The 17821-nt window shown below is 43.1% G+C and overlaps 1 protein-coding gene across 1 annotated transcript in view; it reads left to right on the plus strand.

The window, feature by feature from the left end:
- Window positions 1-17821, plus strand: part of KCNQ1 (potassium voltage-gated channel subfamily Q member 1) — a 537929-nt gene that overhangs the window by 1277 nt on the left and 518831 nt on the right. The gene's annotated exons all lie outside the window — the stretch shown is intronic.

Raw genomic sequence — 17821 nt, forward strand, 5'->3', positions numbered from 1 at the left:
TCTGGGCCTGATTCTGTTATCCTTTCTCACATTGCATAGTGCCTCACTCTGCAAGTAGTCCCACTGAAATCAGTGGGACTGTTAATTAACTAATTGACTCATGGCCTGCAGGGGGAGGAGGAGGAAAATGTTAGTGTAGGTAAGGGCATCAGAATCTGGTTCAAAGTGAGTAAGGGTGGTAGAATTAGGCCCTCAGTACCTTTAAATATTGCATCAAACATCTTACTAATGACTGAAATGAGCACTAACAATGCCTGTATTGAAAGTCAAGCTTGTTAGCCCACCTCCTCACTTTACATGGCGTTTACCTCTTTCCCCAGAACCTACATATTGGCAGGAGGTTTCCTGAATTTCTTTAATTATGAAGTATTGCAACAGTTGATTTATGGTTTTCTGGTCGGCATAATAAGCATTGAACATCAAACTTTTGCCCATGTGTATCTTATTCCAGATTATGCATAAGGAAACCAAAGCAGCCCTGTAGATGTGTCAGAGTGGGCTTTTATTAAAAAAAAAAAAATCCAAGAACCTGAAGACATCTTACATATTTACTAGAATAAGAACATAGAATCAGGTGCCTTTCATAACAGGGCATTCTCTTACGGTTGACACAAATTATTTGTTTCCTCTTGTTGGTATAGAAAGAGATAAAGTAGGTTACATCTTAAATGGTTCATTCTTTGACGCAAATAAGGATTTTAAATAATTAATTCTTAATTATTCAGTTACAGTATATTATTTATTTCATCATCCCCTTCACATTAGGCAACTCCATTATTCTGCTGCTGCAGCTCCACTGGAGGAAGATAGATGATGGTTCTGTTGTAAGTGGCAACTGTAGCTTTACCAGGCCTGATTCTATTGTGGAGACAGTGCTTCACTACATTCCTTCAAGCTGATAATACTTCTGGTTATTGTAGGCAAGAGAGAAGATGAGTTCTGGAGTATGCTAGAGCTTCTGTGCTGTAGCTGTGTTCAGGTGCTGAATTATGTACAATGTCTATAGTGTCCTTTCACATGGAGCAATGTGCCAGTCCTGAACCAGCACAGTGGCAGATCAGTGCTGTTGTTCATCAGCAGCTTACAAATGTATGCATGAAAAATTAATGCTTTTTAATCTCTATGTTATAAAGGGTTTACATCGCCTTTGAGCAATTTGCAATATTACTTCCAGGTAATAAGATCCAGAAGAAATGTTATGGATGTCGTGGATCAATTTGTTTAGGTAAAAAATGATCCAGTGGTTGAGGCAAAATTGATGTTAGCATGTCATAAAATCACTTTTGAAAGCTGAATAATACAGAGGTTTCTCTGTCTGATCAGGCCGGTTCTATCTGAGCTGGCATCTTTGGCATTTTAAGGGCCCAGTCCTAGGAACAGGACCGAAGTCAGTTCTGGTGACTTTTTTTTAATTCTGATGATCAAAGCAATTATTTGAAATAAAGAATAAGGTTATAAATAGTATTATACAGTAAATACAGAATCTTTCATCTGTAGAAATAAGTGCTGTTTGTGCCCAAAATTGAGGCGCCCAAAATAACTTTTGAAAATCTTCGCTAATATCTTCTAAAATTATTAGGAGTTTTACCTTAATGCTGGGTGTAGGAAAGATACACGTGAAGAATAGAAGTCATGGCCAAGTGTGTCCTCAATAGAAAACACGCCAGTAACATTCATGCTACTGTTTTATGGGCATGCCCATTTTCAGATTGTAAACCTACATCCAGGGGTTTAAATAGTAGTTGGGCCACGTCAGTTCTCTCCTCAGTGAAAAATGGAACAATTCTGTTCTAGGGGGAGAACAATTTGGCACTTTAGGAGTTATACAACTGAAGAAAGAAATGAAGGTCGTTTCTGTGCTTCCTTAATTTAAACCTTATGGCCAGATCCTCAGTAGGTATACATTGGTATAACTCCATTGACTTTAATGGAGCTATGCTGATATATTCTAATTGAAGATCTGGCCCTAATTTTTCAAATAGAATTTTGCATGTATGCTAGTAGGTAGTATGGGCTGGTCTTGTTTGCTTGGTTACTTTTTGAGGGGTGGGACAGATAAATTAAGATCCTGTAATTCTGTTTTAGGAATGGAATTATAGGGTGCACAGAAAACTTTTTATTTTTTTTCAAAGGACCGTGAGCGCACAAATGCATGGTATTAGCATTGACCCCAGTGAGCATCCACTGCTCCAAAAGAACTGTTCAGGTGAATTGATGAGTGACAGTGATACTAAATATTCTCAAACACCTCAATGTGCATGGCTAAATGTCTGGTGTGTGGCTGTAAGGAGACAAGAGCAGAGTGCTATCTCCCCAGTGCACTTCCATTGCCTCCCCAGACTGACATTCGGAAGTAAAGGTTTTTTGGTTTTGTTTTTTTTAGAAACCTGCCACTTGCTGCCTTCTACCAGCAGGGGGAGCCGAACTTATCTTTTCTTCTGTATGCTGTGGCCAGCAGACTCTACACTCTTTGCACCATCTCCAGCATTCTTGCCCCCATGCTGGGGTTCCTACAGGATTTTTGGTCTGCAGTCTGTGCCCCTCCAGCTCTCTTGCCTCTCTCCCTGTGATTCGTTGGAGTCCTTGAGGCTCTCATCCTTCCCAAACCAAACCCCTAGTGTACTAGTTCTCCACTGAGCGGCTTGGCCAAGGATAGGGTTTTTTTAGATGACTACCTCCAGCAGCCGGAGGAGACAGCACCTCTTATCAGTGGCTGAGAGGAAAAAGTCTCCCATGACTCCACAGAGCAAAAAACCTGGCTAGGAGCTAGAATAGCTGGAAGCAGCAGTGAGTTGTCATTGAGCTGCAGAAAAGAGCAGAAGGCCAGTATCTCTGACTGAAAGCCGGAGGTTTTTAGGCAGTTCTGTTAGGGGTGTTGGATAATGGACTAGATGGACTTTTGGCTTGATCGAGTATGGCCATTGCTCTGTTCCAGTTTCTAGCAACTAACGTTGCCACCTTTCTGATTGCTGGTAACCAGACCCCTGAGGCTCCACCTCTGCCCCGCCTCTCCTCAAAGTCCCACCCCAGCTCCACTTCTTCCCTTGAGGCCCTGCCCCTGTTCCATCTCTTCCCCCCTAGGCCCAGCCCCCTTTGCTTGCTCCTCTCCCCTGTTACCCCTGTCGCTCACTTGATCATCTCAAGGAGCCTGCCTGCAGGTAGGATATGGTCCCGGCTGAGCAGGAGCTGGAGCAAGTTAATGACCTAGAATCATAGAATCAATGAATATCAGGGTTGGAAGGGACCTCAGGAGGTCATTTAGTCCAACCCCCCTGCTCAAAGCAGGACCAATCCCCAACTAAATCATCCCAGCCAGGGCTTTGTCAAGCCTGACCTTAAAAACTTCTAAGGAAGGAGATTCCACCACCTCCCTAGGTAACGCATTCCAGTGTTTCACCACCCTCCTAGTGAAAAAGTTTTTCCTAATATCCAACCTAAATCTCCCCCACTGCAACTTGAGGCCATTACTCCTTGTTCTGTCATCAGCTACCACTGAGAATAGTCTAGAGCCATCCTCTTTGGAACCCCCTTTCAGGTAGTTGAAAGCAGCTATCAAATCCCCTCTCATTCTTCTCTTCCGTAGACAAAACATCCCCAGTTCCCTCAGCCTCTCCTCATAAGTCATGTGTTCCAGTCCCCTAATCATTTTTGTTGCCCTCCGCTGGACGTTTTCCAATTTTTCCACAACTTCTTGTAGTGTGGGGCCCAAAACTGGACTCAGAACTCCAGATGAGGCCTCACCAATGTCGAATAGAGGGGAACGAGCAGTCCCTCGATCTGCTGGCAATGCCTCTACTTATGCATCCCAAAATGCATTGGCCTTCTTGGCAACAAGGGCACACTGTTGACTCATATCCAGCTTCTCATCCACTGTAACCCCTGGGTCCTTTTCTGCAGAACTGCTGCCTAGCCATTCGGTCCCTAGTCTGTAGCGGTAAATGGGATTCTTCCGTCCTAAGTGCAGGACTCTGCACTTGTCCTTCTTGAACCTCATCAGATTTCTTTTGGCCCAATCCTCTAATTTATCTAGGTCCCTCTGTATCCTATCCCTAACCTCCAGCGTATCTACCTTTCCTCCCAGTTTAGTGTCATCTGCAAACTTGCTGAAGGTGCAATCCACACCATCCTCCAGATCATTTACATTGTGCCTCTCCCCACCCCATGGTAACTGGACTTTTGGTTCGGGTGCCATTTAGGGTTCCCCTGTCCCCCAAAACTGGGCACCTGGCACCCTAAGTCACCTGGACACAGAAGCCAAAAACTGGACTGTCCGGGTAAAAACTGGATGGGTGGCAACCCTAGTTTCTACACTGGAGGAAGTGGGACACTGAATAGACAAGCTGAGGTTCTTTGATAGAATTGGATGTACTGTGGGTGAGCTGCAGAGCTATGGTTAGTCAGGGACTTTAGTAGACTTAGATATGAGGTGTGCTGTGTCTTTTTATATGGCCCCCATCATCATCTGCATGTCCTTCAAATATTTAAAAATAGAAATATCAATCTCTCTCTCTGCCTTTCCAGCTTGTAGGAGAAATAGCTTCATTAGTTTATTGTTTTGGGGTGTTTTGTGCACAAAGAACTTACTGAGAGAAAGCACAGTTGAAAGAAAGGGTTCTGCATTTAGTTGTGCATGTGCTGAGTGCCTTGGTTATGGTTTGTCTTGTGGGAGTGAGTTCCGCAGCCTCAGTTCCTGTTGAAGTTCTGTCTCCTCCACTTTTGAGCCTCCCTCTACTACTGAACAACAATTTCATTCTTGTGTTGGACTGTAGCTATCTGGGACATTGGGAGGTCACTGTCATAGAATCATAGAATATCAGGGTTGGAAGGGACCTCAGGAGGTCATCTAGTCCAACCCCCTGCTCAAAGCAGGACCAATCCCCAATCAAATCATCCCAGCCAGGGCTTTGTCAAGCCTGACCTTAAAAACTTCTAAGGAAGGGGATTCTACCACCTCCCTAGGTAACGCATTCCAGTGTTTCACCACCCTCCTAGTGAAAAAGTTTTTCCTAATATCCAACCTAAACCTCCCACACTGCAGCTTGAGACCATTACTCCTTGTCCTGTCCTCTTCTACCACTGAGAATAGTCTAGAACCATCCTCTCTGGAACCACCTCTCAGGTAGTTGAAAGCAGCTGTCAAATCCCCCCTCATTCTTCTCTTCTGCAGACTAAACAATCCCAGTTCCCTCAGCCTCTCCTCATAAGTCATGTGTTCCAGACCCCTAATCATTTTTGTTGCCCTTTGCTGGACTCTCTCCAATTTATCCACATCCTTCTTGTAGTGTGGGGCCCGAAACTGGACACAGTACTCCAGATGAGGCCTCACCAATGTTGAATAGAGGGGAACGATCACGTCCCTCGATCTGCTCGCTATGCCCCTACTTATACATCCCAAAATGCCATTGGCCTTCTTGGCAACAAGGGCACACTGCTGACTCATATCCAGCTTCTCGTCCACTGTAACCCCTAGGTTCTTTTCCGCAGAACTGCTGCCTAGCCATTCGATCCCTAGTCTGTAGCTGTGCATTGGGTTCTTCCGTCCTAAGTGCAGGACCCTGCACTTATCCTTATTGAACCTCATCAGATTTCTTTTGGCCCAATCCTCCAATTTGTCTAGGTCCCTCTGTATCCTATCCCTGCCCTCCAGCGTATCTACCACTCCTCCCAGTTTAGTATCATCCACAAATTTGCTGAGAGTGCAATCCACACCATCCTCCAGATCATTTATGAAGATATTGAACAAAACCGGCCCCAGGACCAACCCCTGGGGCACTCCACTTGACACCGGCTGCCAACTAGACATGCAGCCATTGATCACTACCCGTTGAGCCCGACAATCTAGCCAACTTTCTACCCACCTTATAGTGCATTCATCCAGCCCATACTTCTTTAACTTGCTGACAAGAATACTGTGGGAGACCATGTCAAAAGCTTTGCTAAAGTCAAGAAACAATACATCCACTGCTTTCCCTTCATCCACAGAACCAGTAATCTCATCGTAGAAGGCGATTAGATTAGTCAGGCATGACCTACCCTTGGTGAATCCATGCTGACTGTTCCTGATCAGTTTCCTCTCGTGTAAGTGCTTCAGGATTGATTCCTTGAGGACCTGCTCCATGATTTTTCCGGGGACTGAGGTGAGGCTGACTGGCCTGTAGTTCCCAGGATCCTCCTTCTTCCCTTTTTTAAAGATTGGCACTACATTAGCCTTTTTCCAGTCATCTGGGACTTCCCCCGTTCGCCACGAGTTTTCAAAGATAATGACCAATGGCTCTGCAATCACATCCGCCAATTCCTTTAGCACTCTCGGATGCAACTCGTCCGGCCCCATGGACTTGTGCACATCCAGCTTTTCTAAATAGTCCCTAACCACTCTTTCTCCACAGAGGGCTGGCCATCTACTCCCCATGTTGTGATGCCCAGCGCAGCAGTCTGGGAGCTGTCCTTGTTAGTGAAGACAGAGGCAAAAAAAGCATTGAGCACATTAGCTTTTTCCACATCCTCTGTCACTAGGTTGCCTCCCTCATTCAATAAGGGGCCCACACTTTCCTTGGCTTTCTTCTTGTTGCCAACATACCTGAAGAAACCCTTCTTGTTACTCTTGACATCTCTTGCTAGCTGCAGCTCCAGGTGCGATTTGGCCCTCCCGATTTCATTCCTACACGTCCGAGCAATATTTTTATACTCTTCCCTGGTCATATGTCCAACCTTCCACTTCTTGTAAGCTTCTTTTTTGTGTTTAAGATCTGCTAGGATTTCACCGTTAAGCCAAGCTGGTCGCCTGCCATATTTACTATTCTTTCGACTCATCGGGATGGTTTGTCCCTGTAACCTCAACAGGGACAAACCATCATGTCATGGAGGGAGAGATGCCCTCTCAGAGATCTAGGGCCAATCCCATGGAGAGCTGTGAATAGCAGGTCACAGAGGCCTTGAACAGGACTCCATATTCAGGGTCAGGTGCACTGAGGCCATGTTTTCACAGTAACTTGTGTTATTAAGTAGGCAGGCTGCTGCATTTTGCACAAAATGGTGCATTTTCAGAGAGTGTGGCTTTGTTTCAAGTTATAATTTGCAATAATCAAATGTGGAGATAACAAATGTATAGATCATTCTGGCCCGTCTGTGCCTCAGGAGATGGGATCGATCTTTGGGCCAATCACAGATAGAAAGAAGGTATTTTTTGCTGTCATGGCTATTTGGGTATGCAATAGCACCGAGAAGTCAGAAGGATCCCATGGCTGAGGGCAGGTGAAGGATGTTACAGAAGGATATCATGATGGAAGGGTTGTCAGCACTGTTCCCTCTAAGCTGTGCACGTGTGCGCACGCACACAGATCCTAAACCCCGCTCACACAGCGAAACACCACGTGCACAAAAATTTGCACAGAAGTACAAAAATTTGCACAGAAGAAATTTTTTGCGCACACAGCCTGTCAAAAATTAGAGGGAACATTGGTTGTCGGGCCACATCTGTCACCGGAGGCAGCTGCCTAGCTTGCCTCTAGCTAGAGTGGCCTCTTTATATGGTGCTTTTTACATTTGACATAAAAGAAATGTAGAGCTGGATGTTGTCTGCATACTGCTGGCACTTCAGCCTGTGTTGCTTCACCAGCTTCCAATGGCTTCTTAGAGATGTTGAATAACATCAGGAGAGGTTTGAGCCCTGTGGAACTGCCCGGGTGAGGGCTGTGGAGGTGAAGGAACAGCTCCCATAACGAACCCTCTGGGTTCAGTTTGAAAGGAAAAACATGAGGCATTTCAGGGCATTTCCATTCAAACCTACAGCCTCTTGAAGGTAGGACAGGAGTATTTGGTGCTCAGTGGTGTCAAGTGCTGTGAAGAGCTGCAGCAGGATGACTGTGGATGTGCTTGGCTTGCCTGTGAATAGGAGGAGGTCAAAGACAGCACCTGTTGCATTGATGGATTGGCCTGAAGCCTGATTGAGAGGGATGCTGGCAGCTGACAGTTGGCATTAGAGACTATTTGTCACTAACTTCTCAATTAGCTTGTTTAGAAAAGGGGTGTTAGACACTGGACAGTAGTTTGCAAGGTCTCCAGCACTGAGTAATTTGTTTCTTTAGTACTGATCAGACTACTGCATGTTCTATAATGTGGCAGATTCCTTTCATGAAAAGAGGTGTTGACAGTTTCTGTTTTTAGAGGTTCCAGGTGTTCTCTCTTTCTTTTTTCTTTATCATCCAGGATAAGCAGAAGCGGCAGCCGCTGGTTAAGACAATTGGACTCTGTCCAGGCCATTTGAAGGATCCATGTCTTATTTCGCCCAGGCCAAGGAAGGGAACCATCTCAAAGGAGACAGAATGAGCAACAAGACTTTGTGCCCAAGCAATATTGTATTTTGTATTCATTAGTCATAGGTGATGGGCACAGTTTGTCAGGAGAGTTGAACTGGGAATCATCTATTCATTTACCACCAAGTAAGCTGTACATTTACATAAAAATGCTGAATCATGAGCCAGAGGTGACAAAAATGTTACTTCTTCTAGAGGAGTTGTTCCCACAGTGTTTTAAGTTTAATCGTTTTAATTTATCCCTTGTTCTTTGCTTGGCAGGTAAGTTGGTTAGAGTGCATACTCTAAACACTACTAATGCAAATAAAACTTAGCTCAGTAATTGAAGATTAAGATGTACGGCTTCTATGAATACAGGGGGAGATTATTTGGGGAATCAGTTCTCACATATCCGCATGAGAACATACCCAGTAGCTTTGGTATATGTTAGGGAAGATCCTACCATTAGTACCAAACCCATGGCTGTAGCACCTGCCACAACTGAGAAAAGGAAGACAGTGCTATAGAGAAACTTCCCAACATTTTGTAGAGTTGGTGTGGTCCCATGGGCCTCCCAGCATCTGCATCTGTTGTCAAAGACACCCGCTTCCTAAACATCAGTTTCAAGAGGTAAGGTGGATGTGTGTGGCAGTAGTTGTTTGTGCTCCCTATGAGGAAAAGGAACTGGAAGGGCTTAAATGGATTCTTTGCAGAGGGCCTCTGAAGTCCTATCACTATCTTTGCCCCTATGTTGGAACTGACTTTTCATAACCAACGAAAAGTTGCAGTACCATGTGAGGCAAAGAATGAATTAATTAAATCTATTGAAAATACATGAGGAAAGAACCCCTTTTTACTTTAGTAATTTAAAATCCGATAACCCCCTGGAATTAAGAAACTTTTGTTGCTGTGGGGTTTTTTTTGTTGGTTTTTTTTTGGGGGGGGGTAATTTCAGATGCTTTTAGTATTATATGTTGTAAGTACTTTTTTGTGGCTAGGTGAATTGCATTTTTAGTTTGCATTTTCCTCTGAGGCACAGTGTATTGGCCATTACCAGAGACAGCAATCTAGAATAGTTGGAACACTGGCCTGCTGTGGTATGCAGCTCTTGTGTTCCTGTGTACAATAACCAGCTCCTATCTTATCTTGATTCTGTTGCATGTACCTGGCTCAATTTACTTTGCCTTTGTATACTTCAGGTTTAATCAGTCATGATTATGACTTAGTTTATTTGAAATCTAAGTTGCTTACACGGACTTGGATTGGCCAGCAGATATGAACCAAGAGGCTAGTTTTAAAACTCTGCAATGCAGATTCACTGTTCGCTAATTTTTCATAGCAGTGTGGGTGTGTGTATGCATAAAAGATAAGAAACAATGGCAGATAGGGTATTCTTATTACATTGTGGGTCAAACCTTTTAATAATGAATTATTAAAGATGTAGTGTTTTCACACAGTACTATGAAGAAAGACATTTAACCACAAACCAACCCAATATCGAAATTACTGCTTCCAAATGTATTTCCGGAATGCTGGCCTGTGTACGCAGCACAGATGGTGAAAACACCTTTTCAAAGAAAGAACCCATCCATTTGTTTACTTCTACTCGTGCATATGCAGCACATATACTCCCCCTATGCTCTTGACAAATATGTTTGTTTCCCATAAGTGTGAATTTGGGTTTGTAAATCAAAGGAGGTGAGAGATAGACAGCATTCTGGACTTCACTACTAGTTGTTAGGATATAGATATTCAGGCCTGTCTGTAAAGGCCTATACTCTAAGAATTTAGGTGTATTCTTATCACTTGGCTAGTTATAGAGGTACAAAAGAGAATCAAAATCACTGTCTGCCGGTGTAAGGGCCTTCTCTTACTGTGACAGTCTGAGGCCCTGTTCTTAGGCTAAGGCCTTTGGCTAAGCAACAGAGGCAGCCATAAGCTGGGAAGCAAATGGTCACATCCTCACATTCCAAACTAGTCACATTGAAAGAAGGTACTATTGGGCTGTTAGGAATACAATCCTGTCCTGATAATGCCTATCACCTCCAGAGAAAGGGAAGTGCCTAGAAAATGTAAAAGGAAACAGCATCCTGTCTGGCAAGAACTCACTTATCAATACTGGGATGTGAAATCCTCACTTCTGTATTGTTTTGTCATTATAGTTCCCACTTTGCTATTGTTTGTCTGTATAATCTCTGTCTGGTTCTGTGATTGTTCCTGTCTGCTGTATAATTAATTTTGCTGGGTGTAAACTAATTAAGGTGGTGGGATATAATTGGTTACATTATCATGTTACAATATGTTAGGATTGGTTAGTTAAATTTCAGGAAAATGATTGGTTAAGGTATAGCTAAGCAGAACTCAAGTTTTACTATATAATCTGTAGTCAATAAGGAAGTGAGTGGGCGTGGGTGGGAGGGGGTGGGCGTGTGGGTGGGAGAGATGGGAACAGGGAATGTGGGGAAGGAAATTGGAATCATGTTTTGCTAATGGGGGAAATGGGAATGGGGATAAGGAAATTGGAATCATGTTTTGCTAAAAGGGGAAATGGGAACAGGGAATGGGGCTGGGGAAATTGGAATCATGTTTTGCTAAGGGCAGGAATGGGAACAGGGACACAGGTGTAAGGCTCTGTGGTGTCAGAGCTGGGAAGGAGGATACTAAGGAAGGAAACTGGAATCATGCTTGCTGGAAGTTCACCCCAATAAACATTGAATTGTTTGCACCTTTGGACTTCGGGTATTGTTGCTCTCTGTTCATGCGAGAAGGACCAGGGAAGTAAGTGGGTGAAGGAATAAGCCCCCTAACACTAGTGTCTTTGGATTTTGTGGTTTGAAGTCAGTTCCTAAACATTTTAACACTTGTATATTAAAAAGGAAAGCCATATAATAAGCGATACATTCAAATTTTTTAAATGTAAGAAATTGTAACAAAATAAATAAAAAAAGAAAGAACCCCACCACAACCAAACAAATCAAGAAACAGAAACAAGCAAACAAAAAAGGATTGATTGATATATCTAGGCCATAGTAGAGCTGTGTGAAAGAATTCAGTTTTGCTCTGAGACTATTTGTAAAGAGGCAATTTTATTTTCATTTTTGCCAGCAAATATAGCTTTTCTCTGGAAACTTGGTGATGGGAGGCAAAAGGCGTCCAGGAATGAAGTTTTTTTTCTTTGCCAAAAATTTCTGTTATTTGCCATGTTGTTGTAGCCTTGTTGGTCCCAGGATATGAGAGAGACAGGTGGGTGAGGTAATATCTTTTATTGGACTAAGTTCTATTAGTGAAAGAGACAAACTTTTGAGCTCCACAGACCTGAAAAAGAGCTCTGTGCAGCCTGAAAGCTTGTCTCTTTCACCAACAGAAGTTGGTCCAATAAAAGATATTACCCTCCCCCGCCTTGTTGCTCTAAATTATCATTGTCAGTTAGCTGGGACATAGTCAAAGTTCCCCTCCAGTCTCTCCACCTCGAGGTTTGGTCACCAATTTTAAGAAAAGGCTTGCTTTTTGACCACACTTCTGTGTGCTTCTTAATCTTATAGCAAATGATAGAAATGCATGGAGGAAAAATAAAAACAACAGCACTGAGTTAAACAAAACATGGAGTGTGGTTCAAAACAAACAGAACTCCACACACTTGCTCTTATGCTGATGCCCTTTACTAAATGTTTGGAATAAACACATAAGTCAAAACTCCCCATAGCCACCCTTTTTTAAACGTCAGAAATGTTTGGGTTAAGTATGAGATTGGGTCAGTTTTTCCTTTATCCAGACGACTTTGCTTAAAATTACTGTGAATTTGCAAGCAGTGAAACTAGTAGATATTTTGTTTTAAAAAATAACTCCCGATCACCTAGTGAACGGAGCTCTTGGTTCAGGCTTGAGTACGTTTTTCTGTTGACATGTTACAACTTTCTGATTAAAAAATGGTTTAAGGGAAATTCTGACGTATTCATAGTTGGTACAGGTGGGCTTGGTTGTAATTTTAACAGAACTGTAATAATAATACAGAATTATATACTACATAATAATACAATTTGCACTGTAGTATGTCTCCAGTGTTCTTTATTTTAAAAAATATATGCTATCACTGGGCTCCACTGCATTTCAGTAGACCTAATATTTAAAGCTTAAACCTACATTTACTTTCCTTTCCATTCATGATCTTGAGTCCCAGTTCTAATGCTTTATATTCGTAATAAATTATAATTGCTAAATTGTCTTGCTCTTAAAGATGAACTGTGTTTCTCCCCTTTATTTATAGTGTACACCTGTTACATTATGCTGCCTGCAATTTGAAAGAAATACTATTGGTTTCTTTGCTTAGGTCAATTATGTAGAATTGAAAACAGAGTTCTGTGTACAAACCCCTGTGGGAAACCATTGTTGCGTTAGTTAATTGTTTTTTAAAACTCCTTTGCAACAGAGTTTTCTTCAGTTTCAACCAGCACTCAACACAGGTTGTATTTTAAAAAGGAGCTTATCAGGTGAGACATTATCGAAGGCTTTTGCAGGAGCCAAATGAAATGAATTATTCTTATGAACTTTCTCTGTACCTATGGATGAAGTCAAGAAGATTAACAAAGCAGGACCTTCCACTTTGTAATATAATATGAATCCATAAATGCACAGTGAAGCCTTCTGTTAATTATAGTATTTTTTGTAAGTGCACTTATCTTGGAGATGAGTAGTGTTTTTACATACTTATAGGCTTGTAAGTCACCATGTCATTTAAAAAAATGTTGCCAATCGGTGTGGCTAGTACCACATTCAAATTTTGTGTTTGTTTGGAGTATAGGTAAGGTTGTTTATTCTTTTGGAGAATACCCAGTGTATCTGCATGTATCTACTGAGAGGCAGGTTATTCTTGCTGTCAAGCAGGGGATGGAGTGGATAGGTCTGTTTCTTTCCTCCCTACATGTCTGGGTGGGTAAATGCTGGTTTTAAGCACTAGTTGTAATGGGTATGTAATTGTGTTACTGTAGTGCTTGGGAGGCCTGGTCATAGACCAGGACCCTATTGTGCTACATGCTGTTGTAATACCCTCTAGTAGAAAACTGATACCTGTCTTTCCTACCGGTACAGAGACTTTGTTTTTCACGTCACATCTTTCCCATCAGGGGGTTATTCTTGTGCAGTGGCCACACATTTATATTTTGGACAGCACAGATGAGAAGGGGTACGTGTGTGGAAGGATGAGGATGAAGGGGAGACAAAGTGGTATTGTCTCTTGGTTCCATGTTGGCTCATGCCCTCCCTCCCCTTTTTGCTCTCTCCCTAGTCTACAGTCTAATTTGTTGGCTGTGTGGTGAAGATGGCTCAGCAGAGGGTCCCTGTCTAATGTACAGGAGCACCTTACCCTGACTGTATTGTCTAGAATAGAGGGCATTAAAAGCAAACCTTACTCACTGCTCCCAAATAAGTCTTCCGTGCTTGGCCCAATGCCCTAGTCAACTAGGTCTGAATGCAGCTCAATCTCTCATTGTTTACATAGTGACAAGAATACCTCTTCATACCAAGTTAATGGGCCCTAGTCACTGCTGTTTGGTTTGCACTCTCCCAGACTCTGCAATACTGTAACATCATCCAGACTGCTGCTACAGCAATGTGAAGTTGCTGATACTTCCTCTTGTTCTGTATCCAGCATTGTGGATGAGATAGAGGAGAAACAGTCCAGCAAAAGAACATCACTTGAAGACCGAGTACTATGGGGTCAGGGCCATTTGCTATGCTAAAACGACCAGTTATACTTCTTGCAGTGGCAGTGTCTGAGCATGTGACTTGCGTGGTTGCAACTAACATGATTTTAAAATTTGTTGGATACCTGTTTTCGCACTAATTCTTATTACTGCTGTAAACTCAAACCCAATCTGAGCAGGAACCAATCCAAAAAGGCTTTAGACATGTTTACAAGAAGGTGTGAAACTGAACAAAAGGCTATAATGATTATGTGCGCTAAGGAAGTGTGTACTTATGCTGCTTAGATGTTAATGTATGTTTCAGAGAAGGAGAATGCATTGTTTATCCTAAACTCATATCCCAGACCTAAACTGTTTCATTTTGTTAATGAGACCAGATTTCCTGTGATAGACATGGCCACTGTGTGGGTAAGTAGAAAGAAACAAGAAGCATCCAAACCAGATTTAAACAGCTTTTAATTCTTCTGATCAGGTATTGGGGAATGAATAATGCAGTATGTTAACACTTGGCAAACAAGATGGGGACTATAAAACAAACACAAATTGGAGACATTTTGAGGGAACATCTAATCTATTAAGCTCTGACAGAGAGAGGTTTTTGTTGTTCCTGTGTCAGATAGAATAAAGACTTTTCTCTCAACTACAATATGGTGTAATTCAAGTTTAGATCCTCCCTCACAAAAATTTCCATAGGATTTAACAAGCCATGTGGGTGATTTTTGCCTTTATCCCCTTGTTCTATTTTTCTTTCATTCTTTTTGTAATTTTTAATAACATCTGCTTTCATTTAAGATAATCAGACTCTTAATTCAGCAGAAACCAATGATTTCCAGTGACTAAGCGAGAAACTGAACTCTGGCCTCCTGGAAGTTCAGAAATAACAGATTTATTACAAGGTCAAGGGTGTTCCAATTCTTCTTTCCAAATGGTACTGAATAAGACGCTGGCAGGAACCAGGATGGGGAATGGGAGACACTACTAAGCCATGTAAATAGGCTTGATTTTACTACTACCTTTTCCTTTGTTAGCTAATTATTAAAAGAATGCTATCAGGGAGAACAACAACAAGACATTAGATATTGTACAGTGAGGTATTGAGATCGCTCCCTGCTGCAGCAAAACGTGCTTTAGTCTTGCTCAACATTGGCTGGTGCCATTGTGCCAATGGCAGTTATATTACCAATTTCTATTGTATTAAATGAGGAAGCAGTGGAAATGGGTTTTGCACAAATGACAGTCCAGGGAAGGAAGGTGGAAGCCTGGAGGTTTTGTAATTAAAATGCTTTTTGAGAGGAAACTCCAGCTTTAGTAGTAGTTGTGAAGATTAAAGGAGCAATGTCAGAACCGACTGTATTCATGCTTTAAGACATCTGCCTGAAGCAGTCACATGGAAAAACCCACACCCTGCCATGTTGTGCTGTGATTTCTTGGCTCTGACAAGCTAAGGAGGGCCATACTGCATCAGAAATGGGGTGTATGTGGTGGTGGGGGTTCTGTGGAAAAATAATAGTCTAATTAAAGACTGTGTCATAAGGCATATGCACAAGCAGATCAAATTCATTCTGGCATTTCCTAATTGTTCAATACTGGACTTTGCAACCTTAATAATGTTCTTTTAACAAGGTTGTTTTGTGAGTAACTGGTAGCAGTAGTAGCTTGTCATCCTCTGTGTGGACCAGCACGAGAGGGGGATGGGACCCTTTTTTGATGGGTTTCACAGATATTTGCCAACAGCAGAGGAATGGTGAGACTCAGGAATCCTGGGTTCCATTCTAGGCTCATGAGGAATGTGTGCTCTAGTGGGCAAAGGTTCTTCGGTCCATTCTCTCCCAGGCTTGACCCTTCTGCCTCATTCCCTCCATCCTGTCTCTTCCCAACCTCTGGCTCCTCATCCTATTTTCCTCATCTAGCCAGACCTAGTGTCCACTCCTGAAGCTCCCAACCTCCTTGCTCAGCAAGTAGTAGTCTGAACCCTAGGCTTGCCACTCCCAGTCTTACCCCTGCCCCCCGGCTCAATCTCTATGCCAAGCCATTCCCAGTCCCTGCCTCCCCACCCCCCAGCTCCTCATTTGATCGGTCTCTTCCTTTCTGAGCCTCTGTGCCCACACCTCACTGTCTCATCCTCCGTCCCCATGCTCCTTGTTCATTTTCCCCCTCCCCCACGTCTTGTCCCAGTTTATTTGCCCAGCCAATCCCAGGTCTACCCCTGCAGCCTTGCTCCTTGTCAGATCTACCACTCCTCCCCTGACTCGTTCACACTCATAGAATCATAGAATGATAGGGCTAGAAGGGAACTCAAGACGTCCTCTAGTCCAGTCCCCTGCACTCATGGAAGGACTACATATTATCTGGACCATCCCCAACAGGGTCTAACCTGCTCTTAAAAATCTCCAATGATGGAGATTTCACAACCTCCCTAAGCAATTTATTCCAGTGCTTAGCCACACTGACAGTTAGGAAGTTTTTCCTAACGTCCAACCTAAACCTCCCTTGCTGCAATTTAAACCCATTGTTTCTTGTCCTGTCCTATCCTCCGAGGTTAAGAAGAACAATTCTTCTCCCTCGTCCTTGTAACAACCTTTTATGTATCTGAAGACTTATGTCCCCTCTCAGTCTTCTCTTTTCCAGACTAAACAAACCCAATTTTTTTCAATCTTCCCTCATAGGTCATGTTTTCTAGACCTTTAATCTTTTTTGTTGCTCTTCCCTGGACTCTCTCCAATTTGTCCATATCTTTTCTGAAATGTGGCGCCCAGCACTGGACACAATACGCCAGCTGAGGTCTAATCAGCACGGAGTAGAGCAGAAGAATTACTTCTCATGTCTTGCTTACAACACTCCTGCTATACATCCCAGAATGATGTTTGCTTTTTTGGCAACAGTGTTACACTGTTGGCTCATATTTAGCATGTGGTCCACCATGACCCCCAGATCCCTTTCCACAGTACTCCTTCTTAGGCAGTCATTTCCCATTTTGTATGTGTGCAGCTGATTGTTGCTTCCTAAATTAAGTATTTTGAATTTGTCCTTATTGAATTTTATCCTATTTACTTCAGACCATTTCTTCAGTTTGTCAGATCATTTTGAATTTTAATCCTATCCTCCAAAGCACTTGCAACCCCTCCCAGCTTGGTATTGTCTGCAAACTTGAAGATATAGAACAGAACCAGACCCAGAATTGATCCCTGCGGGACCCCACAGTCCTAATCTTCTTGTTCAGTCTCCCCCCAGCAACTAATCCAGTCTTCGTCTCCATATGCACTGGCTCCCCCAGTCACACCACTGTTTCTCTCTCTGGCTGGGAGTCCCAATCGTCTCGTCCATCCAGTTCCAGGTTCCCTCTTACCCCAACTCCCAGTCCAGCTTTCCCTCCATTCCCCCTCCCTCTGAGCCTGCAGTCCCAGTCTCCTCCCACCAACCTTCCTCCCCAGATCCAGCTCTTGTTCCTGCTGCATTCGAATCAGGCAGATTTCTCCTCCATTGCACCTGGACCCAGCAGTGGGGTCATTGAGAGCACAGGGGGGGCAAGCTTCTGATTTTCATTGCAGTGCCTGGAAGTGAGCATCCAGGAACTGCAATCACAAGGAAAGTCCTGCTTGGCCCCAGTCTGGAGCATGCTCAATTCCAAAAAATTCTGTCTGCAACTTAGCTGCAAAGCTCTAGCAAGTCTCTACTGACCATGAGGGAACAGAAATTTGTATAAGGTATCTAACAAGCAAATTAGAGCAGATCACAGGGATAGGCACATACCTCACACGTAGGCCACTCCTTGCCAAATTTCAAGTCCCCATTCAAAAGCAGAGCTAGAACTTCTCAAAGAAAGTCCCTTGA

The sequence above is a fragment of the Natator depressus genome, chromosome 6 (assembly GCF_965152275.1).
Source record: "Natator depressus isolate rNatDep1 chromosome 6, rNatDep2.hap1, whole genome shotgun sequence".
Classification (NCBI taxonomy): domain Eukaryota; kingdom Metazoa; phylum Chordata; order Testudines; family Cheloniidae; genus Natator; species Natator depressus.